The sequence below is a fragment of the Sminthopsis crassicaudata genome, chromosome 3, assembly GCF_048593235.1.
Source record: "Sminthopsis crassicaudata isolate SCR6 chromosome 3, ASM4859323v1, whole genome shotgun sequence".
NCBI classification, from domain to species: Eukaryota; Metazoa; Chordata; class Mammalia; order Dasyuromorphia; family Dasyuridae; genus Sminthopsis; species Sminthopsis crassicaudata.
Window position 1 is genome coordinate 96,041,297 of NC_133619.1, and position 18,793 is coordinate 96,060,089.

The following is an 18,793-nucleotide window of genomic DNA, read 5'->3' on the forward strand; positions in this document are numbered from 1 at the left end:
TCTTTGTCACTACTCTTACCTCTAGATGGTTCACCTGGATCTAGACTCCCATCTTAGCTGTGAAAACTGATTTTTCAACCCACTTCATCCAAATTGGGACTATTCCCATGACGATTATTTTTCCCTGCCAGTCTGTTCCAAATGTTTTTTATCATGTCTCTTCACCTGCATGATGGCTGATGACCTACTCTTATCTAGGATTCCCAGAGCTAATAGTGGGTCAGTTATACCTTTAAATATGAAGGACAACATTATCAGTCAAATATATGTTGTAAATTGCTTTTATGAGGTGTTTAAGGAAATCAATTGACAGGATTGCAAGTCTTCTCAAATAAGACATGTAGAATTGACCTAAAATTAAGGCCCAATTCAGATTTCACGGTGTTAAAGATTTGGCATTGTCATTGTGCAAAATGAAATATTGAAGCTATGGTTTATTACTCTTCCCCCTCACAGAAAACTCCAAAGTAAAACAAAACAAATAAGAAAAATGCTATTATTTTTTAGTTATCTATTATTCTTTTTTATTAGTGTTTTGCAGAATCATAGACTCTTGTCCTAAGAATAAAAATTAGTTTTAAATATTGTGAAATTCATGTCATTTTCAAGTGTTTTTCCAATTAGTTTATGTGATCTCAACAGTATATGTCACCAAAGGCTTTCTTTCTTTTTTTTTTTTTTTTTTGGAGGTGGGGGCAGAGTTAGGAGAGGGAGTCCTAAGGGGAAAAGTTTACATTTGAATTTGATATTCAGAAAAGAAGAAAAAGAAAAAAAAATCGTCTCTTTTGATTTGAAATTTGAGTCTAAAAATTAATAATTTTAAATTGCATTTCTGTTTTATTTCAACAATATTCATTATACACCTATGGCATGAATGAATGAACCAATGAAAAAGTATTTATTAAGCATTCACTATGTGCAGAGCACTGTGCTAGATACTCATGATACCAATAGATAAAAAACAAAGTAATGTGTGATGACGTGGCTCATCTGAAATCCCTGCTACCAGATGAGTTGGTAGGTGGTTTGAGCCTGAGAGTTCTTAGCTGCACTGTAGTAAGTCAGTATGGTATTTGCAACAATTCCATCACAAATTTTGGCAATGTGGGGCAAGGGATGGAGCCAGGCTGCCTAGAAAGGGAAAACCAACTCAGATGAAAAATAGAGCCAATAAAAACTCCTGTGCTCATTAAAGGTAGCATCAATAGGTCTAGAAGTAAAGATAACCTGGCAAGATAGTGAGAGTCAGTTAAAAAAAAAAAATGGCAGAGAAATGGAAGGCAAGGCAGGGGAAGGAAAGACAAGGGAAGAAAAGGGAAGCAAAGGGAAACCAAAGAAAGGGAAGGGAAAATAAGAAAATAAAGGGGGGAAAGGTGAAGAAAGAGAAAGGAAGACAAGGCAAAGAAAGGGGAAATCAAGAAAAACCAAGAAGCCTAAAATCTATTATGAAAGACAATACATATAGCATGTTTCAACTACAGGCCCGATAGAAAAGCTCAGTATTCCTTCACAGCTTAATGACAAGGAATGTATGCAAGAAATATATTGAAGAGAACAATATTGAAAGAACAATGATGGCAAAATACTAGAGCTCAAATGGAGATAATTATTTCTCCCATATTAATCTAATTGTATAAAATGCCTAAAAGTGATGAGGTCATCAATATTGAGATAAAGATAGAGTTCCATGAAAATACTATGGAATTCCTGGTTCACTTCATGGTATTTTAAGTTTAAATTTTAATATTATTTTAGTTTAAACCATAAATGATATTTTAGCCTACAATATTGATAGTAGAAATTTTAACAATTTTTATCAATGATTATGCAAATATTTCCAATAACACCTCAGGTTTATAAATCATTATCCATTATTTTCTTTTTAAAAAATTCTTTTTATTGATTATTTTTAACTAATTTAGAAATTCTGGATATGTATATTTACCACTTATTTTGCAAAAGGGATTTTGGAAGTGGAGGAATATTGTTTTCAGGATGACATAAGTAAAAGATTTGAATATTTCTTGAAAGAGAATATTATGACATTGACCACCCACAAACAAACATAGACACATAGACCTGAGAATAGACCAAAAGGTAAGACAAAGTTTAATTAGGATATGACATATTTTTCAGTAAGCATGCATAAAATAAATATTAAAATAATGATAAAGCAGAAATCAGATGAGGTCTACTATAACTGAGAGTCAATATATCAATATACATTTTGATATACTAATCAATATTTATAAATATATTTGACATACTGACCAATAGTTTAAATATAGTTTGATATGTTGGTCAGTAAATTAAAACAGCAGAACTTTCATAACACCTCTTTCTTTAATCTTATTGAACATACTAAAAGCATAACTAAGACAAAGCCTTATTCCCCCATATATTTATAATATTTAGGAAGGTAAAATTCATTTATTATTTCACTGAAAAGTTAACTTATTATTTATCAGCAGACACGTACAAAGAAATATTTGGAATGTATTTTCCCCTAACATTTGTAAAGAAGGGCAATGATCATAACTGGGATAGGGTAAATCTAATTGAAATAAATATGAATTCAGGTACATAATTTATCAAACCTGAAATTAGAGCAAAGTTTAGCAGAATTAAGAACTCTTTTAAATCGTTTGTTTCACAAAACTAGATGGAATACAGCAGCCTTCTATGAATAAAATGTAGCAGTAATGGCTAACATTCTGAGAATTATGCAACCTGCAATGGCAAGATAAACAATTTCAGTTCAGTTTTTGCTTATACTCTACTCCAGATAACACATAATTTTCAAGTTAAGATTTTTCATAATATTGGAGTGTTTTAAACAAAAATTTTATATTAAAATAACAAATCATGTAATTCCATCAAAATTGTTTTCTTTAGTATTTATTCTTGGTAATTTTATTGGAAGTTGTTTGTTTTTTTTTTTTCCATTTTTTGGGGGAAATTTTGTTCTTTTTGTAAATTGATTATTTGCATAACAATTGTTCACAGTGACTTACACTGTTTTTTGCAAAATAAAATTTATTTATTATTTCACTTCCTGTTTCTTGTATTCTCCTTTCTGTGCTATCCTTCCTTTCAAGTATATAATTGGAGAAATGTACTATAGATCTTACTGTATATCACAAAAAATTCAGCTCTTCAATATCTTTATGATTTATTTATTTCCAGATCAAAGTATTAAACTTCAATATGGTTTATCAATGTGATTGTGATTAAGAATTTATTCCACTCCTGTATTTCTTGTTTAAAAAATTCCTGAAATACCTTTACATTCATGGAAGGGCATTAGTTGTGATTCTTTCTTAAAGCTTTGCATAATAAAACAGAACCCAAGATTCATATTATATTATAACATATCAGATTCCCTGATAATGTTACTTATCAATTTATTGATACTTGAATTAGACATTTTATCTTTTTGTCCTTCATTTTCCATATTTATAAAGTCAGGAAGCTGGGATAGATAGACCTGTTATAACCTAAAATGGCATATAGTTCTAAGAATAGCTCCTGGTTTTCCACAATGGAAAGAGAAACATCTTTTCTTACTCCATCAGCATTAATAAAATAGTTTTCATGTTTCCATTTGAAAGGTATAAATCAAAAAATCAATAAATCAACAAACGTCTATTAAATGCTTATTGCATTCCAGGTTCTGAGGTAAACTGCAAGGATATAAAGAAAAAAAGCAAAAAATGTGCTTCACTCAGTGAAACATTCTAATAAGAGGCACAACATTTACACATGTATATTAACAGATATGCAAAATAAATACAAGTAGTTTGGGGGAAGGAATTGCTTTAATAGCTAGGAAGAATGGGAAAAACTTCAAAAACTTCAAAAATGGAAAATGGAAATGGACAGTGTTTTTTTTTTTGGTTTTTTTTTTTTTAACATGGGAGATAGGAAGTGCTTAGCAACAAGAGAAATATCAGAGATGAAGTATTTGTGTCATTATTGATCTCAGACAAATTTAAAGATAAAATAGATTCAATCAAAAGAGAAAAATAGGGAAACGACACTATATGTCAGCTATATTAATAAAAAATATTATGAGTATTTAAAAGAACTAGATAGCATAAGGTCAAAATATTCCTGTGGTATAGGAAATGATGGATTGATGAATTTGGAAAAATATGCAAAGACTTGGACCTAAAAATGTTATCTACCCTCAGAGAAATAGAGACAGCATAATATAACATTGCATATATGTATATATGTGCTCAATGTGATTATAGATATCTATATATATGTATTTGTATGAATGTGTGTATGTATATGTGTATATATGTATGTATAATTATATCCACACTTAACTGTAGCCTGCCTGATATAGTGGAAAGGAAAAAGGGAAAAAAAGAATAAAGTAAAATGTGCACAGCAGAAAAACTATAGAAAATCTATAGGGAAGCAAAGAAAGATTGACAGTTCTGAATACATTATATAGTATTTATTTTATATATTTTCTTGAAATGGAAATTTATTGTTTTGCATTTTGAATCCTCACATTTTGCTATGCACATGGCAAGATTTTATTTTTCAGTTTTTTCTTTTCCTATTTTGTCATTTGTTTCAAATAAATAAATGTAAAAAACATTTTTGCTGTGTTATTGTACTCACTGAATGTGTGTTCATCCTTCTTACCCATGACTACAGTCTCTACTTATATGTGATCAGCACCACTAGGCATGACTACTTGAAATTGTGTGTGTGTGTGTGTGTGTGTGTGTAAGGGGAAGACACCATATCCTTCAATCTTCCCTTGTTCAGCTATTAGATCCAATTTTCATTATGTTCATGAGGTGAAAGTTCTTGAGACCTAGTCAGCTTCTGGACAGAGGTGCTCCCAGGGCCAGCAGTTTATTGATTCAGTGGAGTCTGCCTGAAGGTGTTTATACTTAATTCACACCAAACTTCAACCCCCTAAGGTCTAGTCTCTCTCAAGTAGTCTTAGGAGGACAATTGCTTTACAATCCTTTATTTTTGCTGTACTCTGTCATTTTATGGAAATGTACTTTCTGTTTATGAAAGAAATTTGAAAAGCTTGGAAATTTTTGACCTACTCTACCATCTTCTTTGAAAAAAGGATTAAATTTTCAAAAATATCTCTTTCCTTTAGATGCCATGGCAATAAGAGAAGTGTGACTGTAAGGCTTTCTCTTCATTAAAAAAGGTACATGAAATTTAAAAGAGTGACATCTAAAAAAGAAACTTTTTATTTAATTTGGAATTCAAAATCCGTTTGCAAGACTTGCAAATAATGGGGCATCTAAGAAGTGTTGCTACCAAATTGGGAGGAATGCAAAATTAAGAAAGGGGAAAGAGAATTATAATATAAATTTAGAAGTTCATTGTTGTTGTTGTTGATGATGTTGTTATTTTGTTTTTAACTGCTCTGTCATGGACAGAATGAGTATCAAGTTTCTCCATGACAAATTCTTGGGATCTGTATCTTGAGACAAGTCTATCTAGTACCAACTTTATGAAGTCTATGCATCACCTGTTAGCACACTTCTTCTGATTATTCCACAATGATTTACTTGCAATGTATTTCTATTGTAAACCCACCCTAAACTCTCCTAGAAGGAAATCTATTAATCAGCCACAGGGGAGCTCACCCTGTATTAGACCCCATGAGGATTCTGAAAGTATACTCCATGGAGCATTTCAAACGCCTCTGGCAGTCAAAGGTTTTTGATATATTATACCCAATTGCAATCTTCATGCTGAGTGAGGAGAGAAAGTCTGTGGAATGCCTAATGTGGCAATCTATAGCTGCCAAAAAGCAAGAGTTTAATTTTATATATTTTTTTATTTATTTAACCTGACAGAATCCCACTTATCTCCTAGAGTTTTAGAACTAGGAAGCCCACAGAGCATCTGTTTTTTTGGCAGGTAAAGAGGCTGCCTATTGATAAATAGTGCCTACAATAAGGAAGAACCATAAGATGCCACATTTCTCAACTTATTTTCAGGTTAATTGGCCTTGAACTTTGTGTAATGCTGTGTGACCATAAAAATGATTGGATTAGTGTTTCCCTGTATCCAGAGGCCCCCTCTGGATCACTTGAGGGCACCCTTCCCATTTTTCTCATATTAACTTTTTCCACTCCTATGGACTCTTCTTCATTTAAACATACATCTTTCTTATCAGTCTGCAAATCAATTGAATTTATTTACTACTTACTCAAGGCCTTTAAATCTCTGTCCTAGGCACAATAAGGGAACAGAAGAGAAAATACTTGATTGAAAGGTATAAAGGGCTGAAACTTATAAAAAGTGTGTTTGAATCAGACAACCGAGCACTTAAGGTTAATTACCTATTAGGCAATAACTCTATTAGCATATGTTTGGAAAAATGGCCCTTCTCACTATTCCATGCTGGCTCGATCTTTTTATATATACAGATAATTGTAGGAGGGCTTAGAGGGTGGAGTGAGAGAGTCGAGAGAACTTCACTTGGCTACAGGATGGAGAGGAAAAAAGTGTGGGGAGTCTGGACTCTAGAGCCTTGGCAAAACTCCTGACAGTTCTGTCTTTCTCCTTCACTTCTCCCCCTAAAGACCAAGGACTTTTGCTTATTCTGACTCTGGCTGACCCTGAGGTCTCCAAGGAGCCAGCCCGGACTTCACAGAAAGGAATTTGCCATCTAGGTTCAAAAGAAATAAAAATTCAACCTGATCATATGGAAGGTAAAATGTTTCTTGAGAGTTGTTGAACAAATTAAAAAAAAATGAATACATGAATATATAAACAAAAAGGAAGGTGAAAAAAGAACAAGGGAAGGGGAGGAAGAGAAAAAAGGAGAAAAAAAAGAAGGAAAGATGGGAAAGGGAGAGGAAAACAAGGTTTTCTCTACCACTTTAGAAGTGGAAGGATGAGGTGGTTATTGAAGAAGATAATTGTTTTACATTTTCAATTCTTACAAATGTAATGATGTATTTCTATTAGATTAACAATTGACAAATTAAATTTTACATTAAATACCATGTTTTTTAAAAATCAAATGGTACAATTACAAATGGTAATATGAAGGAATTTTGTACATTTGAAAAACCAAAGAAATAGAAAAAAGTGTAGTACTGTATAAGCACCTAATATATGGGATAAGTAAATAAATTTTAAAATTACCAGGTGTATTGGAAAAGAACTTAGAATTGGCTGAAAATACTATTATCCCCTCTACATAATCATACAAAAATTTAACAACTAATGAAATTTTCAAGTCTACAATTATATTCTTCAATAGGAAAGGATTTTTGCAATAATAATTTCCCCCCCATTAGTGTCTCTGCTTCCAATCTCTTCATTTTCCAATTTGCTTGCACCTTGCTTCAAGTGGATTTGATTATATCATTCTGCTACTCAAAAATATTCAGAGATTCCCTGTTACCTGTAGAACAAAGCAGAAAATCTTCAGTCTGTAATTTTAGGAGCTACAGAATCTGGTTTCCATTTACCTTTCATTCTTCTTCCAAGTCATACACTTTCACAGTCTTCCTAGCAGTCAAATTGTCCAGCTACTTGTTCACACATAATGCATTCTATTCTTGATCAGCTCTGAAAACAAAGAAACAAAACTCAAAATCTTGATTCTTTTGAAGCATAGTTCAAATACAGACTTTCCTATTCCTCTAAATTCCTGGCCCTTTACACTTAATGTATTCATCTCCTATGTAAATATTTATGTAAATAACTCCCTCTAATAGCAACTTGAAGGCAGGGACTAGTTCATTTTCATTTTTGGGATCCTAATACCTAGCACAGTACCATGCACAGGGTAGGTGTTTAATAAATGCTTGTTGAATTCTTCTAACTTTTTCACACTACATCAAACCAAGTATCCCAAACATATGTTAACATCTTGCAGTAATCATTTTTTCCCTCTAAAAATATTTTTGTGTAAGTATCAACTATCTTGAGCTCAATCTGAATTTTAGCACCTTGATATTTAGACACTAACATTTTAAAAATATTGTATTTTACCATGGCAATTCACTTAACATTAACTGGGAGATAAATTGATGGAAATCTGAAACATCCATGCATTAATTTATTCTGCAAACTTTGATAATCAGATAAAAATAATAGTAATTATCTATTGGTAAATACTTTCTGATTGTGAAAACAAATTACACAATTTGAAAGGTATTCCTCAGTCTCTTAATAATATTTATAAACTATTATTCACATCTGAGCATTTCTCACTCAAAAAGTTAATTTGCTTCATCCCCAGAAAGGACCACTCTGTTTATGTTCATTCTTTTGCTAGGAGGAGAAACAACTGAAGCAATATTCATATTCATTAGACACAGTGGGAAAAAGTGATTGATTGATTGATTGCTTAATATTTAAACTGTTCATCCATGTGAATTGAATTAACTGTTCTGTTGATAGGGCAACTTCGTCATGCACAATGCTTAGACAGATTAAATGACAAATTATTTCATTAAAATACATTTTGGTGTTCTTGATTGTTGTTTGTTATTCACATAAAATTGTGATGATGATTACTCTGTCATATATTTAAGAAGCTTAAATGATGTCCCTTTAATTTAAATAACAGTTTCAGGACATAGAAGAGAAATGACAGGACATGCCAATTTCAAGGTAGGGAATGAATAGGAAAAAGTTCTGGTAAACTAAACAGTCCTCATTTAAATAATAATCTTGTCTTTACTTATTTTGTATATAAGGGCCATCAAACAAGACAATATCTTCTTACATTTTAATTCATTCTTATTCCCTATGGTCTTCAAGTCCCCACTTGACCTAATTTCAAATACTTCATTTTGCTATTTAGAGACAGACAGAGACAAAGAGAAGCAGAGAGAGACAGAGACCCACAGAGCAGAGAGACAGAGGCAGAGAGATAGAGAGAGACAGACCGGGAGCTAGAGAGATTGACAAAGAGACAGAGAAAAAGAGTCAGACAAAGAAAGAGAAACAGAGACAGAGAGAGACACAGAGACTAACAGAAAGACACTGAGAGAGACAGAGAGACAAAGAGAAACACAGAGAGGAGAGCTTACTGTAGTAATAAAAAAAAAAAAAAATTGGCTAACTCTGGAGTCAAGAAACTGGAGTTCCAATCTCACCTCAAACACTTCCTAGCTGTGTGTTCCTGTGCCAGACTTTGAATCCCTTTGTGACTGAGTTGCCTCAATTATAAAATGCATATTATAATGAGTACTTTTCTCCTAGGGATGTTGTGAGAATCACTTAGTACAGTTGCTTGCACATAGTAGACACTATATAAACATTTATTCCCTTTTCCCTTCCCTTCATATTCTGCCTCTGATATATGTTTAAAGCTGTGTAAACTATACCAAGTCATTAATCTCTCTGTCTTAGTTTACACATTTGAAAAATGGGTATAATAATAGTTGCTAACTCACAATGTAGTTGTGAGGCTCAGATAAGGAGACTCATTGTAGTTTTACAAACCTTAAAGTGCTATATAACTGTTAGCTATGTATTAGCCAAATTGACTTGACTATGGAAATAATATGTTTGTGATACTTTTCTAAGAATACTCTTTTATTATGTTCCCTAATTTGGGGGGGATTGGCTTCGGTTTATCCAGCTCCAGTCCTTCAATTAAATGTGTAGGATAGATATGTAACAGCCTGCTGAACTAATTAGCATATATTCCACCTGGGGCAATATAATGATCCTTCTCAAGCCTGGGAGGTTTCCTCCCTCTGCTACTTTTTAGGGAGTTTATATTAGACCAAAAGGGGCACAGTCAATCAATCAAAGCCCTCCAAATCCCCAGGTATGAAATATCTAACTTCTTCAGAGGTTTGACTATCTGCCTTATACATTTGTATCTTTCTCTAGTTAACCTCAGGCCTCTTTCTGTTGGCATAAAAATCCAGGTTAGTAGAAATGTTTGGATAAAGAAGCAGCAGAGTAGTACAATGTGTCTTGTTTGGGGAAAGACCAGACTTTTTCTTGGATTTTTTCTTATTGCTTAAGGAAGTGAGTATGACTGGTGGCTTTAGTCCATGTCTTCCTTAAGAGAGGCTCATTGTTTGGGTTTAATGGCTCTGAGTTTAAATAGCAATTGTTCCAATTCAAGTCAGAAACTCTGAACATCTTCCCCTCCCAGATTGATTCTTTAAGAAGACAAGGTTGCCTCAATTCTCACCTAACTTTTAATTACTGATTGAGTGTTGCCTCAGACAAACTGAAACCTAGGAAAGATCTTAACTTTAAAAAGCTAACATTTCCCAATGTACCTGGCTTCATCTTTTGCTGTGATTTATGTCTGGCCACAGGGTTCTGATGACTGGAGGAGAGAGTGAGGCTTATGACTTTGTCCAGTTCTGCCTCACTTAAATCCAATTCACAGGCAAGTCAAGATATTACCTTCCTGATGCTATTGAGTTCCTCTTCCAGAAGAAAGGACAAACAACAAACAACAAATAATCCTCAACAAAATATTTATCTCTCATTTATGTCACAATTCAATACGACTACTATTACTACTACCACTATTAATAGTAGTTATTCTCTTTCACTTACATAGTGTCAGGCACCATGCCAAATTATTTATAATTATTAACTCATTTGAGACTCACAACAACCCTGGGAGGTAGATGCAATTATTGTCCTCATCTTACAAATGAGGAAACTGAAACAAATAGGTTAAATTATTTGCTCAGGGTCACATAATTAGTAAATGTCTGGGACTAAATTTGAATTTAGTAAGATGAGTCTTCCTGACTCCAGGCATAGAACACTCTCTGTGGTTCTGACTATCTGTCTACTCTTACTTTCCCTTTTCCTTTTTTCTAGTTGCCCCATCAGCAATTCTTTTTCTCTCAGCTCTTATTTGTTCCCTATTTCCTCTTCTTTGCCAGGTATTCAAAATCCCTTTCTGTTTCTGAATGTGTTTCTGTTTTCATATAAGTTCCTTATGCAAAATGAGAACAGAGTTATACCTAGTTCTGATTGGTCGATTCAAACATGAAACGTTCCTATAAAATAAAGGAAATTATTTTCAAATATCGATGGATACTCAACACTGGCTAATGGTGAGAAATAAACAAACAAAAGGAGAATTGGTAAATGATGACATATGAAGAGAGGAAGGAAGAGAAGATAGAAAAGAAGCAAAATGAGACACCATGAGATGGACATATCTAGAAGTAAAGGAAAACAGACAAAGGCAGCAACTAAACTACTTAAAGAGGTAATAAGCATACACCTCGATTTCCATGTCTATAGAGACATTTCTTAGTTACATATTTGCTACTCAAATATTCAGCAAACTGAAGAAGAAAGATAATATTTTGAAAGGAGAACAAGAAAAATAAAAGCTTATTATTGACATTTCCAATCACTGATGATATCCAGTATATAGTAGCCTGATGGAAAAGTTGGTGTTCCTTTTTTGAATTCAGAATTTTCATAGCATGAGTCCTTCCAAATATAAGAAATAATAACTTTATTTTCTTCTCCTGTGCAATTTTCAAGTATGGCCTTCTACTAATCCTTTATAAAAATTCAAATAAATAGAATGTTGCAGGGCTGTTAAATATATATATATATATATATATATATATATAGACAATCTCCAAATCTTTGGATCACTAAAAGTTTTTGGCAAATTTGGAAAACTGAGAAAGCTAGAATAATTATTTCCAGCTTATTCTTTCTTTTCTATTAAGTTTGGGCTAATTCCTTTTTCTTTTTTTCTTTTCTTTTATTTTTTAAAATTTTTGTTTGTTTGTTCCTTTTTCATCTGCACTTTCTGACCAAATTCTGTGCTAATTAAAAATGTGTTGTGCAGTTTCAATTTGAGTGGGCTAGGTAGTTTTTATTTTCTTAACTAATTCCTCTTTCTTATCTTCATCGCCTCTAAACATGGTGTGACCTACAAAACTATCTTTCTTTAACATATATTTCAAGAGCACCTGAAAAAAGAAACAAGATTAAACCTATTCAAAGGAGAACAGATTCTTTACTCCATTAACCAATAGTTACAGGGCTTATTTATGACATTTAAAGTGACATACCAGTTGCTTAGCTCAAGGCTAAATAAAATTATCACTTCATTAAAATATCTTCATTTCATAATGAATGGATAGTGCAAAAAAAAAAAAAAACACCCCACTATTCAAAGTAACAAAAAGACAGGATAGTAACCCTGACTCTTCCTTTAATTAGTCTAATAACCTTAGACAAATTTCTTTAGTTTCTTCATCTTTCCTCAAAGAGGTTTTTGTTAGGATCAAATAAATGAATATAGATGAAAAAGCACATATCATAAATCATTATGTTCAACAAACAAAAGGAAATGTATCACTGCTCTGTGCTATCCTAAGTTTAAATCTTTATTTTCATTTAAAGCTAACATTTTAATATAAGCCATAATGATATTCTTTATTTTTTGTATTCTACATTAAAAGCTAAATTTACTATACCATAACATAAAATTGAATATATTATTACATAGCAGTAGTTAGGTGATATACTGTATAGACCAATAGGTTTGGCATCCAGAAGACTCCTCTTCCTGAATTCAAATCTAGTCTTAATTATCATCTATGTGACCCAGGGCAAATCACTTAAATCTGTTGTCTTAGTTTCCTCATATGTAAAATGAGCAGGAAAAGGAAATAGAAAACTACTTCAGTATTTCTGTCAAGAAAGCCCTTAATGGGCTCATGAGAGTCAGATATGGCTGAAAAACAATAACAACAAAAACAATAAAAAGAAAAGGATAAAAAAAAAAAAGATTATAGTTATCAGAATCAACTGTCTGAACAAATTCTTCTCGTTGGCTAAAAAATTACAAGGGAATACATATGAGAAAAATAAAGATGAGAAGAAATTACAGATGATTAAATCAATTCCAATTTATTTAAACAAGTTGCAGAATAATATAGGGTAAAGAATGCTGCCTCTGGAGTAAGAGGACTTTGGTTCAAATCCAAAGTACCTTTTCAAGGCTGGGCAAATAATTTAATCTCTCTGAGATACAGTTTCCTCATCTTGGAAAATGGACAAAAGTAAAGGCTTTTTATATTATTCTTATTATGTTTTAGAGCCATTTAAGTTATATAAAAATAGCTATACTAAGGCTTTACAACACTGTTTATACTTTGAATATGAACACTTTGTAATGTGGACCATTATAGAAGCTTCCAGAAGGGGGCGAGGAGAGTTTTTCAGCATAAGACAGACCTGTGGTCATCTCTTCATAAGCCCAAGTGAAGGAAGATTCTGAGAGCATTTATATGTGAAACTTGAAGGAAGAAAAAACTGTCATGATATATTTAATAAGCATGTACCCACTATGATAATGCTACACTAGATAATGTACAGCAATATACAGAATAGCCTATGATCTGGTGGAGCTTGTAATCCTCTGAGAAGATATAAATATACACTGATGGGTAAGTACAAGATAATGAGAAGAGGAATCTACTTTGTTGGTTGTTGATGGGTAATCAACAAAGATTTCAAGCAGGAAGCAACAGTCAATCTTGACCCTGAAGCAATATAAGGATTTCAATTTATTTATATAAACAATGAAAAAGGGAACTACCACATTTGGACTCTATCACCTTACTTCATGATGTCCTATACCATTTAAAAAATAAATTCTGGGGAAAATATTAGTAGAATACTTATAGAATAGATCACATGCTTTTTATTTTTTCCCTCTTAATGGTATTTTATTTTTTCCATTATGTGTGAAAATAGTTTTCTTTCTTTCTTTTTTTTATTAATTTTTATAATTATAACATTTTCTTTGGCAGTTTATATGCATAGGTAATTTTTTTTTTTTACAACATTATCCCTTGTACTCCCTTCGGTTCCGAGTTTTTCCCCTCCTGCCCTCCACCCCTCCCCTAGATGGCAGGCATACTGAAAATAGTTTTCAACATTCATTTTGTACTATACATACACTTATGAAATCCATAACAAAAGAATAAGGAGTGAACAGGAAGACTTTAGCACATATTAAGTGTTCTACAATGGATCACACATCAAAAATAACAAAATTAAACAAAGTATAGAGAATACATGGCTTATTATTATATTAACCAAGCAAAATATATTGCAAAAAAAACAAATAATTTGATTCTGTGGAATAAAATAAGGACTTTAATAAGATAACTCGTAAGACCATACAAGATACCATGACCTATGAAAACACAAAATTTTAACAACTTAGTAAGTATTAAAATCAATCACTGTAGCATATCTAATGGAGGATGTCTAGCACAAATTCCAAAAAATGAGTGTTTATTGATGGCAAAGATTTCCAGATACTCCTGCTTGTGGATGACAATTACCTGAGTAGATGAGATGCAGAACTCTGGAAGATTTTTTCACTGAGATCAATAGTGAATCTAAAGACACTAGGCAATCAGTACCATAAAAAGTGGAATGAAGAACAAATCTTATCCAGCTTTTGGTATTTAATTAAAGTACATCAGTGGAATTAACAATTCCATATGAATATATTGCATTGACACTACAGATTGAAATTAACTTAGTGCAAAATTTAATAGGAAGAGCATAATGTATTGCATTTGGGAAATAATATATCCCATCAAAGAGATCACTATTAAGAATTTAGCTCTGAAAAAGAAATGTGCAAGAATGATAAGATCAGAATGACTTACAAAATCTGCACCAATGCAAACTGACATCTTTGCAAATGACTAAGATAGAACTTAGGATAAGGTTTATCTACTGTTTATTTTTTTTTAATGTATTGGATTTAATATAGTAACTCAAATAATATCTCAACAAAATATCTCAAATGTATGTATCAAAGTTATACATGCTCAATGATGGATTTTGACTGTGCAGCCCTACTTTTCTCAGTGATCAGATGATTACTAAATCATATGCTCAATTAAATATATTCATCAGTGTCAAAAGAAGTTGGCTTATGCCCAATTTAAATAAAACATAGATTTTCTGTCGAAACTGAAGTTTTTCAAATCCACAGAAAATATTTTACTAATTTCATTGAGATTGTTAAAAGGAGTAGGGAATAAGAGTCATTGAAAGTAAAGTTCCTGAGGACAAGATTTGTTCTTCAGTTATGCTTTTATGTACTTAACATAATTGAGCCATAGGAAAAGAGTAAATATTTGTTGATGGATTATATGAAATAAATCAATTTAATCATCCATACTAATAATAACAATAACACCAATAATAATAAAGGTATATTGCCCTGAAAATTATATGAAACTTGAAAGGCAGATAATCTATTGAGCTAGACAGGCACACACAGCAAAAAGGCAAGGATCTAAATCCAGAATTGTATGGGGAAGATAATAAAAAGTCAAAAAAATGGGAATTTTAACAATTTATTCAATTATCACAAATTGCTTACTGCCCCCCTCCAGCTCACCTAATTATTGTCATTATTATCCCAATAGTGTTATAGAGATGTACACTATGGAATATTACTGGAATATTACCATTTTGGAAAAACTAGGACTACCCCACAAAATAAGATGAAATGCATGGCAGACAATATGGGGTTCTGAATGAAGGTATACCATGTGGCTCCCACATGCTTTCTATTTCAGCAAAATTTGAAATCTGCAATAGATAGATCAATAAATCTAATGAGAAATCAAAGTAAGTGACTTCTTGAATTCAAAAAACTCTACAAAAAGTTATTCAAAAGCTAATAGGTGTTACTAAGTGGGACCTTCAGCAAAACCAGTGCCAGAACAAAGTAGACAACAGCTTCCTATAATGGTTTTTAGCCTGGCAACATGTCTAGAGACAGATTCAGAAAATGTGTGTAGCTTGACAGACTGTATCTGGAAACAATAAGATTGAAAGCCCCCCATGTCTCCCAAAATATTAGTGTTCAGAAAGGCCCAAAGTAATCAGAAAGCTCCAGGGCAATCAGAAATTTCAGGGTTGTCAGAAACCTGCAGCTGGGACCTTGTAAGCCCCGGGAAGTATCAGTGACAAATGAGGTATGACAACACTCAGAACAGCCTGCTATCCCAGGGCTTCCCAAGTCCATACCACTCTTTTCTGAGTCCCCAAAGTAGGCACTGAAAGTTTAGTCCTCTTTTCTCAGAGATCTAGAAAGATGGAAGCCTAGGAGATAGAGGTCAGAGCAAGAGCCCAGGTGACTAATGGCAAGAATAAATACAGTGAACAAACTCTAGTCCAGATTGCCGCAGGGGTTAAGCTAAACCTTAATCCAAAAACAAAATTCATAAATTTTATGAATTTTAAAATAATTCTATAAATTTAATTTTATACATTGAAAATATTCAGAGATGAAAGTCTATACGCTTGATGATGAGTAAACTAAAGAAGACACATGATACATTTGTATTTAAAACGTGTATATATGTTTCTATATAGACAGATATATACAGACAGATATATTTGTATCAAGAGATATATATTTTTAGTTATATATATATACATTTATATACATATAGATTAACACACATCTATATTCATATATATTATTCTACTGTTTCAGTAGTATCTGACTTTTTATGACCTAATTAGGAATTTTTTTGGGGGGGAAAATACTGGAGTGGTTTGTAATGTTCTTCTCCAGATCATTTTATAGATGAAGAAACTGAAGCAAATTGGGTTAAGTGACTTGCCAGGTTAACACAGCTAGCAAATATCTGAGGCCAGATTTGAAGTCAGGAAGATGAGTCTTCTTGAATCCAGACATGGCACTCTATCCACTATGCAACCTAAGTGACTAACAAAAGCAATGCCATTATAGTCATTTGAAGGGAGGGAAAAAATTAGGTACAGAAATCAGATCTTAGAAGTTATTTTCTCTTAACTCTGTAAAATGGCTTAATCCCTAAACTACATTTATATCTGGGAAAAGAATAAATGAGAATCCAGTTCAAACTTCCCATTTTACAAACGAGGAAACTGAGGCTCCTTGCAATCATGACTTCTTGAGGTCATGCAGGTAGTGACTTGTAGAATCAAGATATTAATCTGTGCCCTTTAACTAAAAATTTGGAACTATTTTCACTAAACCATATGTTTCTCAACATAGAGGGCACAGGAAGTTGTATCAATAGCTATTATAATAGAAATTTGGCCAGAAGTTCTGAATTACTGTTAAAAAACCATCACCATGACATCTTTATCTATCTAAGTAGAAATATCAATATTTATTATTCAAGTCCCTCCTGAAATAAGGTCTTCAGTAAAGTGCTTATATAAATAGTGACATGTAAAGTACATAAAGTCCAAAATTATTATAACAAAATTGTTGAAATAATTTAAGGCAAAAAAGTGTTCTGTATCCTCCTTTTGGCCAAGAAATGCATTTAAAATGATCAGCTTATGCATTAAAATTTTATTGGAGCTAAAGGTTGTACTTTAAACACATCATTTATTTTCTTATTCCCCAACCATATATTCATAAGGGTCAAAGAGACTAAAACAACAAAAAAATCAGTATGAAGAAAGTCCTATAGATTCCCTTCCATAGGTAGCTATCATCTATTACCTAAATATTCAGAATAAAGGAGACAATCCCTTCTCTGAATAATGTCTCAAAACTTTTTTTTTTTTTTTTTTTTTTTTAATGAGGGGGAAGGATCACAAATTCATACTTTTAAATCAGCGCTTCTAAGTAATATCCAAAGGCAATTAATGGTTCCAATAAAATTATTTCTGCTAATTATTTTTGGCAATCAGACATTTTAAAATGTTTTTCAAACCTGTGTTTCCATTTAGTACTCTTTTTAGATTTTTAAAACAAAAACTGTCTTTCCTAAGTGTTTTTGGACCAGTCTGAAAAGCATAAATCAGGGACTAAGCAAAAGAACATTTTACATATGGCTATTTTTTGATCCATTGATCTTTGATATCATGACTTTAGTGTTTCCTATTGGTCATATAAATCATATTTAATGCATAATAATTCATTAAATCATAAAATTAGGCCCATATGATAATGCTTTTTTGTTTTTTTCCCTTTTTCTTTTCCTAAGTGATACTCAAAGAATTACACTTCAAAAGATTTATGAAATATGGCCTTAAGAAAGGCACAGTGACCAAATGTTAGTAAATATTATGAAAACAATAATTTCTATTAGTATGGAGAACTAGTATCAAAAACCTGAAGAATATAAATTGAATGTTCCCTGGAAGAAATGGAAAAGGTTAAAATTCATCATTTTAACTGATAGGCTTTCTTTGAGAAATAACTGATGCAAAGAATACCAAATGCAACCTTAATTTGATACTTTCCAAGTGCATTTCCTCAAATATCGTAACTCTTTTCAGTGATAAACAAGATTCTCATGCTAATTATGGATCCCACAGTTTACTTTATTGAAAGAAAACAAGTATGGTTATACCTATGTGTATAGTGTATGTGTGTATATGTAATATGCATATATATTATGTACTTATATCTATACATGTAGATATTTACTATAAATATAAATGACCTTTGGTGCTTCATAATTTGATATTATTCAGTTTAACTTTTTGTTTAATTTCATAAATCTCATGTTTAAATTGAGCTTGAAATTTCTTTCATGTTGCTCATGAAATTGGAACAATCCTTTCTCCTAAGATATGGAAAACCCAAAAGTATCTAAGCTATAGTATGGAGTTAGGATCAGCAGAAATCTCTCCTACTTCTCTTCTTCTTAGCCCCTGCTGTTCCTCAGCTGTTGGGAAGGAGTGTAAGTAAGTGAGGTCAGCAGCTTTTTTTTCCCATTTCTTAGCCAAAAGTAAACAAGAGCTGATAGGAAAGAAAGACCAAGAT

The 18,793-nt window shown here is 32.2% G+C and overlaps 1 long non-coding RNA gene across 3 annotated transcripts in view; it reads right to left on the minus strand.

Annotated features, from left to right (window-relative positions):
• Positions 1-18,793, minus strand: part of LOC141560657 (uncharacterized) — a 101,889-nt gene that overhangs the window by 50,881 nt on the left and 32,215 nt on the right. For 2 of the 3 annotated variants that reach the window (XR_012487769.1, XR_012487771.1), the window contains exon 2: positions 7,479-7,578. This is a non-coding gene — a long non-coding RNA (uncharacterized LOC141560657). Of the gene's footprint in view, positions 1-7,478; positions 7,579-10,262; positions 10,416-18,793 lie in introns of all 3 variants that reach the window. The other variant, XR_012487770.1, reaches the window with a different exon arrangement.